Genomic DNA, 13,213 nt, shown 5'->3' with positions numbered 1-13,213 from the left:
TTTGGGAAAGAGGCTCTTAAAATATTCAGGGACCATTTTGGAAACAAATACAGACTATGTGGAATGGAGTAGGAGTAGGGGTTACCTCTGTAAAGGGGTAGGATTTAAACATTATTAATGTACTTTCTTTTAGCCTACCTGAGTTTTTCACCTTGGTCTGGGTTGGCCCAAGATATCTATCTAAATGTAGGGATGGGGAAGGGTTTGAGAAATATTATAGAAAGATTGCAGAGAGAAAGCTGGAGGTAATATTTAACTGCTCCCATGCAAATTGGGATTTCACAACAGAGCAATAGCCCCGAAAACCAGGTGGCTGTTGTGATAGAGAATTTGCTGAATGCTTTCACATATTTATTCTCACTCGCTTTTAGTACGTCCATGGCCATGTCTGGAACAATTATATTACCCAATTTTCCTCTAGTGGGAAGACAACCTTTCTGTCTTTGATAGCAAAGCTAGGAGCCCTGATAGCCAATGACATAAAACCTCAGGGTTTGGGCTTAGAGAGGCAGGGGGTCTCTTCTCGCCAGCAACTGGGAAAGGAGTGAGACCCTCCCTTACATACAATTGGACTCTATTCTAGGGATAGAAGCAGGGAAAGGAGGAGGGGAAGGGCTACCTAAATGACTAAGTTTTTTTTATTTTTTCTAAAGTACCTAAACATTAGCTGAAGGGTTGCACATACACACACACGATAGATCAGATTAAATTTGAATTGGATTGGACAGTTAGTGAACCGTGTTCTTTCTAACTAGTGGGTAGAGACTTGAGAGAAATGCCAGGTCAGAATCCTGCTAAAGCGTTTGGCAAATGGGCAGATTTATGCCCCTCATTTGCAAGAGAGATGCCACTTATCTTTAGGACATGCTGAAGCATTCTTCCCCTTTGCCAAATTCTAGTACCTCTGAGAGTGACTTGCTTTTTATTGCTTTTCTTTGCATCCTTTCTTTAAATTTTATTTACTTATTTCTTTTAAAAGATCCATCCTGCATCTCTTTGAGGAAAATGAAAGCTCATATTAAGCCAAATATAAGCTGCACTATAAATAACCCAGATGCTCTACCAAGTTAGACATGAGTTTGCAACCATTTGGGCTGTCAACTGGTTTTGCTCAGAAGAAGCTTCTGGCTGAGTTTATTTGGGAAAGGGGCTCTCTTGAAATTTCTAGGGACAATTGTAGAAACTAATATGGAATATGTGAAATGCGGGCTGTGACTTATGGTGCTTCCACAAACAAGCTTGTGTCGTTTGTAGAAAGATGACAGTGACATGTTTCCCTAATGCCTCCGAGCGTGATCTTGGGGTCTGTGGGTCCTGGTTCTCAGACACCCCTTCCCTTGAAAGGAGGCAGGACTCAGTTCAGAGTCAAAGGCACCCAGGTTTGATTAGTAGCCCCCTCATTTCATTGCACTGATGTCATTAGATGAGACAATCCACGTAGAATTGAACCTTCCACAAATGGAAACTGTTGTTCTTGTGATTTTCATTTTTTACATGGTAACTGAGTACGGATCAAAGGTAATTTGAGTTTTCCTCAAATAGCAAATGTTCAAATAAGCAAAATTCTCTAGCCAACTTGCTTGTAAGCATCCATCCTGTACTCTTGGGGTCCCAGGGTCAGAAGTCCAGGAAAATGGCTGATTTCATGTCCATACATATGACAAGGTGATGACAGGAAGAATCATAATTGCTAGCATTTATTGAGTGCTTAGTGTGTGTGAGGCCATGTCCAAGCACTTCCCAAGAACTCTCTCATTTAATCTTCAGAGCAACCCTATAAGTCAGGTAGTATTTATCATTCTCATTTTATAGATGAAAAACCAAGAGACTGGAGATAACAAATAATTGCCCAGGGTCAGCAGCCAGCAAGTGGCAATGCTACATGAAAAGCTAGGAGACGAGAGTCAGGTGACCACAGAGCCTAACACCTAAGCAGTCAATAACCCCAGGAAAGTCAAGAAACAATCTCCTGTTTCATGCTTGGTGGGAGCCTGTTGTTGTCTTGTCCCTCTCCATTCTATGGGCAAAAGGACCCTAAATTGAACTCTGCTACAAATTAGACATGCAGAAAAAATACAATGTCTTTTTTATGCCTACAACCTGGTCTTTCCACTGGTGAGCAAGGACACAAACAACTAAGGGTTCCACCCAGAAAAGCTGTGACAACTAAGATGTAGATTGGGCAGAAAGGTAAAAAGAGAAAGTAGGTTTGGGAGGGTCCACTGGGGGACAGGAGGACTTCTGAACTGCCAGAGAAAAGCCTAGGAATCCTATGTACTCATGAAGAAGGAGAGAACTGTATAGAATGGATGAGGGCCAGAGGGAGAAAAGTAACAGGCACAAGAGCTTCCCTCATGTAATCTGGGGATTCTTGCATGTACATGTTTGTGGTATAAGTAAAGGCTCTGCAATCACAGGGAGGAGAGATCCAGGAAGGAATACGTAGGATAGCTTCTATTATTACTATACATATCCACCCCTGGATATGTATAGTAATAATAGAAGCTATCCTACGTATTCCTTCCTGGATATCACTTTACTCTTGTATATCACTTTACAGCCTGTAATGTTCTTTCATATAATCTCACCAGATACTCCAGCAATAACTGTTCCAACCTTAGGTCCTTTTCCATATGTATCACTGGAAAGCAATTAGCACGTGTAAAGGCACCAAGATGGCAGACACTTCGCGCTTCAAAGCTAATCAACTCCCAGTAGTTTTATTTGTTCATTTGTTTTTACATAAATTGTTCATCGTGAATAGAATTGGGGACAACAAAGGTTATAGCATATAAAGCCATCCTCGGTGACATTAAAATGCTGATCCTTGTCCTTTGGGGAGGCCCTGCCTGGGTCAGCCCTCACACATGGTTCCAAAGCTTGTAAATGAATCACAAGACCTTCAACACATCAGTCTCTTTTATAAGGGAAGCACAAACAGACCCCAATTAAGAGTTTTCTCATTGTTCTTCCAGGCTGTTTGCAAATTTGAACAGGTTTTAGTCATGGATGGTATTGGGTGGCTGTGACATATGCTATTTTGCAAAGGGTGGGTACAGTTAACCACCGACTTTGTACACATGGATTACCCAGATGGTGAGGATCACGCTTTCCCATACATCTACCCGATCACCCTGAGGTCAGGATGTGTGCTTCTCCTCTTAGCACCTCTCCTCCACCCCAACAAGCTGGGAAGATTATCTTTGATTTTCAGTTACCCATTAAAATGCTTCCTTCCTTGGGAATTCACCGCTCACATCAAGCAGTCCCTACCCCCACCCCTGCCCCCGCCTCCTATCAGATGAACGACAAGGCAATAAAAGAGGTGAAGCAGTGATTATTTTACTGAGAGTCAGAGGGAATAGCATACACAGAGCACCACTTCATTTAAATTGGCAGATTTCCACTTGGGGAAATTTGCCAAACACTGGCACAGATCGAGCTGGCTGCCAGTGGGGCTGAGTTCCCAACACAGTTGGCTGGTGGCAGTGACACATCCCCAAGGCGGCTCCAGCTGTGGCCGACTGCAGTGCTTCCTGCTGCAGAGAGAAGTTCTTCCTGGCCCTTCAGAGAGCAAGTGGGCCCTTCATGGGACCAGACGCAAAGCCACCTTTCCCTCTTTTTCCATATTCCCCCATGAGCCCAGTTTTAGGGGTTCTACTGTCCGCATGCACAGCTGTCCTGATTGATGTTTAAAAGCAATACACACAAATGTCTCTCTGTCTGTCTATATGAACATATATGTATACGTGAATATGTATGCATAAATATATGTGTGTGTATATATATATGAATCTCAAAAACAGTTTTGTCAAAAGTGAGACTATGAGTTTTGATTAAAATCTCATGTTAAAATAAATGCTGGAGAGGGTGTGGAGAAAAGGGAACCCTCTTGCACTGTTGGTGGGAATGTAAATGGATACAGCCACTATGGAGAACAGTATGGAGGTTCCTTAAAAAACTAAAAATACAACTACCATACAACCCAGCAATCCCACTACTGGGCATATTCCCTGAGAAAACCACCATTCAAAAAGAGTCATGTACCACAATGTTCATTGCAGCACTATTTACAATAGCCAGGACATGGAAGCAACCTAAGTGTCCATCGACAGATGAACGGATAAAGAAGATGTGGCACATATATACAATGGAATACTACTCAGCCATAAAAAGAAATGAAATTGAGTTATTTGTAGTGAGGTGGATGGACCTAGAGTCTGTCATACAGAGTGAAGTAAGTCAGAAAGAGAAAAACAAATACCATATGCTAACATATATATGGAATCTAAAAAAAAAAAAAAAAAAAGGTTCTGAAGAACCTAGGGGTAGGACAGGAATAAAGACGCAGATGTAGAGAATGGACTTGAGGACACAGGGAGGGGAAAGGGTAAGCTGGGACAAAGTGAGAGAGTGGCATGGACATATATACACTACCAAATGTAAAACCGATAGCAAGTGGGAAGCAGCCACAAAGCACAGGGAGATCAGCTTGGTACTTTGTGACCACCTAGAGAGGTGGGATAGGGAGGGTGGGAGGGAGGGAGACGCAAGAGGGAAGAGATATGGGGACATATGTATATGTATAGCTGATTCACTTTGTTATAAAGCAGAAACTAACACACCATTGTAAAGCAATTATACTCCAATAAAGAGGTTAAAAAAAATCTCATGTTAAAAATTGTTGATGTTCTTATCTTCTGCTGGTTCCCAAAAGATGAAATACTTGCTGTTCTCACCTTTGCTCATTTCCACTTAAGCCAACACACCTTTCTTGCCAAGGACCAGAAAGACAGCCTCTTTGATTCACACCTGTATGTGGTAAGGTTTTCTCAGAGGGGAGCTAGAGGCATTGCCCAGAACTTCCCAGGGGCTTGGAGGAAAGCGATTTTAAAGCAAAATTGTTCATGCAAAATAGCTTGAGTTTGTATTGGAAGAGGACAGTAACCACCAGATCTAAGTTCCTTTATCATGTATTTCTTCATTCATTCACTCAGTGCATATTTATCAAGAGCTTGTTCTGTACTACCCTTGAGGGCACAGATAAATCAACGTGAGACATATCCTCCCAAGGAGCTTATGGTATACATGGGGGAAAGAATTCCTCTAGTACCACCTTAAGTCACCCACTCTGTGCTTTTCAAAACACTTTCACATCACTGTCCCCTTTGATCTCGTGGAAACAGGCAAGGCCTGTTTAGGTTGTGCTGTCAGTCATTGGTGGAGCCAGCACCACCAAGTGAGACCACAGACAAGGCTGGATGTGTTTTCCAGAAGCAGTCATTATGCAGCTGAAGATTCAGAGTTGATAGAGGGTTGTACTTAACAAGGGTCAGGGTTTTGCCAAGTGAGAGCCACAGTGGGCAGAGAAGCAAAGATGCAATGGAGTAATGCCAGTGAGTCATTATAAGATCGACCATTCAGTTGCAGCTGGGTGGGAAGCACAGTAAGAAATGAGGGGGTGAGAACAGTGGTGGGTCCATATGAGAGTCAAGCAATTATTGAGATCAGCCTGCTGGTGGAGAGAGTGAACAGACACCTAGGGGGAAACTTAAATGGCTGGAGGATTCACTTCATGGAGGCTGAAGAGGAAACAAATTCTCCTCTTGAAATACTGTCACCAAAGGCAATGCAGATGGTTTGAGGCCATATTTCAAGGAGCATGACTCCCATAGGTTCTTGTCCAAAGAGTACAAGATTCTTCTTCTCTCATTCTTTTTTTCACTCTTTTGTTCATTCCACAAATACCTATTGAGACCTAGGAGATCACAGTCCTGAGACGTGTCAGGGAAGATGAGTCCCTGCAGGCAGGAAGGCCGCGCCGGGGCAGAGGGTGGGGAAGCTCACAGAGCCAGGCATGGGGCTGGGTGCTTTTGTTCATTCCCCCACCTTTCTCTAGAGTATTACCCACCCTGTTCTACAGATGAGGAAACTGAGGTTCAGGGAGGTTATGTTACTTGCCATAGTTCACCCAGTACGTACATGTGTGGGGCACTTAGACTCATCCTCAGTTCTGCTAGGCTCTTTGTGCTACAGAGAATCAGGCCACCGCATGGATATCCCAAGCACACTTGAAATGGTCCCTGCATTTATCCCATACGTTCCTCTAAGTAGGAAAATTTTTTGTGATCTTCCCAAATTCTGAAAGAGTGGTGGATCAGAGCGGTTTAGAGCAGTGGTTTTCAAGAGCTGGGCAGTGGCAAAAACAAGAAAATAAAGAAAATGTAATGTTCATGTGTACAGGACAGAAAGGACTGTTGAGTATGTCCTTTGACTAAATAACACTGGTATTAAGATATCCTTTAGCTTAATTCCTTTTTGCTATGAAAACATCCATTTTATTATGATATGAAAGCAAACAGTAGATAGTAGTTTGTCTGCTTGCTTCGTTTGATGTCCACACCAGGCAGAATAAATAGTTGGCACTAGATTAGTCCCATCATGGTTTTGGTCATTTTAGCAGTCCATGAAATTGAAAGTCTGGGAACCACTTGTTTGGAGCAAGCAGAGCCCATGAGCCTGTCCTGAACTGACCTGGCAGGTCTAAGGGGACAGGCGGGTCTTTGCTTTGTGGCTTCTCTGCCTTCCCTGAGTTGATGGAAGTGATGGAGAGACTCTTGGGCTCGGGAACCCTTCCTTTCCTTAGTGTGTGTACTGATCCATGCCTGAGTCAGCTTCTATATCATTTACCCTATAAGCAGATCTGAAGTTAGCCTGCTCTCTCTTTAGTCTCTGAATGCTCTGAGGATGAAGTGTCCACAACCTGACATCAGGGTAGACTCTCTCAGGCTGGGGCTGCCAGGAAGATTCAAGGAAAGGGTGTGGAAATCAGAGCTCCCGGCAGCTGCTGCCTACTGGAGACAGTGAATGCCAGCCTCACCTCCCAATCAGAGGTTTGTTTCCTGATGGTGCAGCACTGAACATGCTGGTCAGTGTTTCCTTGGTGTCGTGGTAACCAGCGAGCAGACCCACAGCAACTAGACATTGGATAGTGAGCAGCTCCAAGGCGAAGGAAGTGATGTTTCTTGGACCAGCTGTGGAACACTACCTTAGCCTTGCCCATTTGGGCTCACGGGGACTGTCCATCACATCCTAGTGAGTAAAGATGAAAAGATCAGAGAAGGCTACTGAGTAATGGCTGTCATAATGGTTTTCTTAAACCAAGTTGCAACAGGACATAAGTTGTTAAGCTTGAAAGAAAAGTCTTTGTCATAGTTGTTTTCATCCTTTGTTTCCCTCACATTCTCTCCTTCATTAAAATCAACGTCACCTCCTTCTTCTTCTTCCTTGTTTAGTTTATGGACCTCTTTTAATTTACGCTGCTCATAATACACAGTGTAGTGTGGTGGCCCCAAGTATAGGATCTGGATTTCCGGGATTTTCACCCTGTCACCAATACATACCGATATTTTGAACTCGGGCACATTATTTAATTTCGTAGGGATCATTTTTTGTCTGTAAAAGAGATAACAATAGCATCCATTTCTCAGTTGTTGTGGGTATCACGTGAGAAAATGCCGGTGAAGCACTAGAAGTGGTGACCACAGGATAAGCATATAATAAATGTTAGTTTTTGTGATTACCTTTAAAAAGTACAGAATATGCAGGGAATGGGTTGTACAGACTCATGTCAACAAGCATTTATTAAACACTTATCATCGTCTTGGTATTTGAAGAGGATGGCAGAACTGCAGATGAAGTCTTTACTTCCTGGTGTCACGCTATCGATGCTACTGGTTTTGCTCATTGTTTAAGGTATGACTTAATCATTGCCTCCCGAGAGTCCTTCCCTTGGGTTCCTGGTTATGAGGACAACCTCAAGATTACTGCCCCTTCTTGCTTTACTATTTTAACCCCTCAGCCAGGGACATAATTTCAACAAGGCAAGTTCCTAGTTTGGGTAGCAAATTAGAGCTTTGGGGAAACCACTTTATATACCCAAAGTCAAAAAGTACCCAAGTGACCTGAAAAAAAAATCAATGTAGCTTTCAAAACTCTGTACATTATTCTAGCAACATAGACAGAAAATCTGACTGAATAAGTTACTTTTCCTAAAACACCTGAGCCGGTCTTATAGAATAATTCAGTTCTCAGCTTAGACCCAGCAGTACTATTTATTTCTCTTGGGACAGAAATGGTTGCACTTAGAAGGAATGTTGTATTTGCTCAAAAGTAAATACTGCTGTAACTCCAGTAGCACACGAGGCCTGAAGCACAGGGGAATATATACCTGCTGGGTCTGTGAGGTGTACAAGGGCAGGGAGGGAATACATTTGGAGAGCTGCAGTGTATCAAGTGACCCTGAGCAGACACTGCCTTCCTACTGTGTATCCTCATTCACAGAATTGCTTACTAATTTGGAAGCTTGATAGCCCACTGCTTCTGTTTTATCCTACGAATTTTACCAGGAGAGTTCATGTTGCATTAAAGAAGTTAGCTTTTCTTCCAATGCTTTAAAAACATTTGTTCACTAATGCAAAAGGAATCAAAATTTTAATTCACTCTCCAATGCTCAGTAGCATGTCCATCTTTGAATACATTGATTTTAACTTTGTTTTAAAGCAAGATGATTGTGCTCTCATAAAATCATTGGAGATGCAGGGCTCTCTGATCGATAAGCTTTTACCATGAAGAAAGACTTTCATTCCAAAGAAAGTGCCACAGATTCACTTCAGTGAAATTCCAATAAAATGACCCATTCAACTGATACAAACTTTAGACCTGCTCTTTGATTTGAAAAATCTTCACAGGAAAAGAAAACCAAGTGAAAAGATCAAGTAAACAGAACCTCAAACATTTTGTCTTGAATACTACATGGTTAAAGAGAGGATTTTTTTTGTGATCCATGGGGAAGAAAACAGGGCTTTTATGATCAACCATGAAAATGGTACTCAATGAAACATGTTCTTTTAGGGTTTTTTTTTAAATTGGGAATTCTGTAAAAAGTGGTAGTATTTTATTTCAATTACGGTATACAAAATGTCCCTAAGCTTCATGAATTCTGTTTGTGCATTTTTATTAATAATTATATTAAAATGTAATCTAAATTTCGTAATTTGTTTCCTTTACTTTTTACTGTTTTGACAAGGACCAGCCTTCCTCACCCTCCAAAAATGCCATAGGCTTCATAAACAAGGATCTTTTCTTAAACTTTATTTTTTTATATAGTAAAATTTACTCTTTGTGGTGTAGAGTTCTGTGGGTTTTGAATAATGTATAGAGTCATTTATCCATCATGATACAGACCAATTTTATCACCTCCAAAAATTCCTTTTGCTGCCCCTTAGTCATCAACCCTCCCCACTCCCCAGCCCCCACCCCCCAAATCCCTGCCAACAACTGCTCTATTTTCTGTCTCTATAGTTTTGCCTTTTCCAGAATGTCACATAAAGGGAATCATATAGTATGTAGCCATTTGGGTCTAGACTCTCTCACTTAGAAAAATGCTTTTGGGATTCAACCATGTTGGTATGTGTATAATCTTTTGTATCTTGTTATCGCTAAGTAGTATTCCATTATATGTATAACTACAATTTGATTTTCTGTTTACCTGCTTATGGAAATTTAGGTTGTTTTTAGTTTGGGGGCAGCTGTGAGTAAAGCTGATTATAAACATTCATATACAGGGTTTTATGTGAACATAAGTTTTCATTTCCTTTAGGTATATACCTAGAAATAAGGATTATTGGATTACTTGATAAGTATATGTTTAACTTTATAAGAAACTACCCAACTATTTCCCAAGGTAGCTGTGCAATTTTGCATCCCCTTCAGCTATATATGAGAATTCTGGTTGCTCTGCGTCCTTGCGAGCACTTGTTATTGTTAGTTTCTTTATACTTTATACTTTCTAATAGGAATATAGTGGTATCTCATTGCAGTTTTAATTTGTATTTCCGTATGGCTATTGCTGTTACTATCTTTCCATGTATTTATTTCCATCGGTATATCTTCTTTGGTGAAATATCTGTTCAGATCCTTTGTCTACTTTTTTTTTTATTGGATTGTTTGTTTTATAATTTTTGAGTTTTGAGTGTTCTTTATATATTCTGGATATGTCTTTGTTGGATATATAATTAGCAAATATTTTTCTCCTGGTCTGTAGCTTGTTTTTTCATTCTATTAAAAGTATCCTTTACAGAGAAAAAGGTTTTAATTTTGATAAAGTCCAATTTATGGCTTTTTTCTTTTATGGATTATGCTTTCATTGCTGCATAAAAACTCTTTTTCTAACTCAAGGCAAGGATCTCTTTTTAGTGTCAAAAAATTTTACAACCCTCCAGGGAATTGCAGTCAAACTCTTTAGTATCCATTAATTGAAAAAATATGTAATGACAAAATTTTAATCACTACAGGTTCTATGCTTTTAAAAAATGGGGATCTCTCCACCTCCCATAGATCTGAACCCTCAGTATCATATGCAGATGCAGGATGCTCACCATTCTAACTGAGAATGTCCCACTCGACTTCCTCCTGCCTCCTTGCATCAGCTAGGATTCTGTTGTGACAACAGAATCAGACTCTGGTCTTGCTTAAGTCTATCAGGAGTTCATAGAATCAGTGAGAAGGATAGAGAACAATGTTTGGAAACAGACAGGTGATTCCAGCTGTTTCTGGAAGCCATAACTACAACCAATAAAACAGAGTATTAGTCTTACTCTGCCACTAGTATGCTCAGGCCATGATGGCTTTCATTAATTAACTCCTGCTGTTTTCAGACTCTTTGTTCATTGACCCAATATTCAAATCCCAGACAAATTTCCCTTGTAGCTGTTCATTTGTTAGGATGTGACACTCAGCTATAGATGCCCAGGGAGTAGACTTATGTCATAAAATCGGGTCCTGGCATCAAACACTATGTGATCATAAACGTCCTTTGTTCATTGAAACAGGAAGCCAGAAATCCATATCAGTGTTCAATTTAATTCAACAAACATTCACCAAGAGCCTACATGAAAATACCCACAATGTTGTGGTGGCTTGGGGCACTGTGACTCTTCCTAGGAAAGTCAGGGTAGGGTTCATAGATGATGTGACATTTGGAAGGATAAGTAGGGGTTACCAGAGGCAGAAGGGAAAGAAAAGAGTGAATAGTTTACTGTAACATGGGGAGAAGGTAGGGGGAGTGAGTGGTTGGGAAGAAGGTAGTAATAATAGAACAGAACCAATTGTAGGAGCCCAAGTTTGGACTTTATCCTATTAGCAAGATGGAACAAAACCCCAAGCTGGCTTTTGGAGTGGAGGTGGGGGACTCAGGGAGTGAAGTGATCAGAGAAATTGCTATAGCAATATGAAAGCATGGATTTTCTTATGTGTTATCTTTGAGATACAAAAATTGCTATTGTTTTGATAATGTCTTCCTGGCAAAGGACAGGATGGAATATCAGAGAACTGCATAATGGATGGGACTTTAGATATTGTCCAAAGGTAGCTAGCTTCTCTATGTTTCAAAAAGAGAAACTAAACCCCAGAAAGGTGCAGTGATTTACAAAGACATTTACAGTAATGATCCAAGATCTCTGCCATGGCCAAGGCTCTCAGTGGCCTGGGTCACTCCCAGTGGCAGAGCTGGGTTCATATTAAAGTAACTGACTTGATGCTCCTGGCTCCTGCTTTCCAGGAAATGTCACAGTGGGCTATGTAGAACACTATTCCTATGAGATATCTGCAAGGAAAGAGTTCTGATGTCACATAGTTGGGAAATGCTATAGACCCACCCTCCAGAGTGTATTAACATAATGGAGATTCTAAGGAAGCCCACAGTAAAGGAATTTGTTTAGCTCTTTTTGACCAAGGTTTCCCGTGTTTATTTGCCTACAAGATCACAGTTTGCCTAAAACCTATTAAATAAACAATTATCCGCCTGGTGGTTTGAGTCACAGTCCAAAATAGGCTAGGAGGTAATGAAGCTACAAACTAGAAGCAGAAGTCCTAGGTGGTTACCGCTCCTAGGAGGGTGCACAGGGAGAATGAAGCTCTTTAAGGTTTACACTCACCAGGCTCTAAAAACCAGCAAAACTCCTGTTTTCCCAGAAACACATAACTGATTAGCTTTCTTTTACTTTTATGAAACAGACAAAAGACAAGTTATCAGTAAGCTAATGTTGAGTAATATATGTATGAACTAATCAGGACATAGCCTTATAATTACATAAGTTATAGGAAATTGTGGGCAAATCTGTCCCAACTTCAGGCCACATCCCACATACACATACATACAGACTTTTCTTCTTTCACTTCATGTGGGAGATAACTATGAGTAAGATACACTGACACCCAATAAGGAGCTCAGGATAATTTGGACAGGGGGTCATAATTTTCTTGGTTTTAATTCCCATTTAAAAACCTGGAAAATCTTGAGAGCCCAGGGCTCTTCTCCTTGCACATACTAGTCACAAGGTATGAAAGAAACATCTAATATCAAGCAAAAAGCAATGGTAGCATCTGATGCCTTTCCTCCAAGGTTCCTAACATCTTTCCAGTTTTGGCTCAGGCTTTCCTGCCATCATCTGCGGGTCTCTCCTGTGGGTTCTACTGCCCATTCCGCTGGCAGGAGCTTCTCTCAGGTGGGTCTCTGGACACAGCTTCCTGCCAGCACGCCTCCTGGCCCTCTGCCTCCTTCACGCTGTGCATTCATCTGGAGGTCTTCCCAGGCATTACCAAAAAAAGAGTCTGAAAATCTCTTTCCTCTAACAGAGCCACTGCCAAGCTTGTTCAGAGGAATGAATGGCTAGATCAATGGGCTTCTCTTCCTGCATCAGTTTGGTTGAGTGTCTGCCAGGCACTATGCTAGGTGGTAGATACAAAGGTAGATAAGACACTGTTCTTGCCTTTAGGGACTTTATGGTCTACGGGGAAAAATGTCACACTCGCAGACCATTTAACTTATCTGGCAAGTGCTACAGTAGAGATATAACCAGAGTGTCTGGATACCTGACCTAGCCTTGGAGTTGTAGGAGGACACCTTCTGGTTCCAGTGTAATTTCCTCTGCTGGACTATGGCCCGGCACCTGGAGTACAGATGGTCACTGAAAGGCAAGACTTATGTCCTCAAAGAGAACACATTCAGATTTGGATTTCCTTTGTCCCTGACTTCACTGTCACAGAGGCCATGCCCATCAAGGGTAACACTCTCCTCCCCAGAGGACTTGTGTTCTTTCAAACCCTAGAGTGAATTGGAATTCTGGTTTCAAAGGATCACATCTAGCTGTGT

Source organism: Monodon monoceros, unplaced genomic scaffold, assembly GCF_005190385.1.
Source record: "Monodon monoceros isolate NGI ecotype Baffin Bay Population unplaced genomic scaffold, NGI_Narwhal_1 Super_Scaffold_8, whole genome shotgun sequence".
NCBI lineage: Eukaryota > Metazoa > Chordata > Mammalia > Artiodactyla > Monodontidae > Monodon > Monodon monoceros.
Note: the sequence above shows the minus strand (reverse complement) of the source record.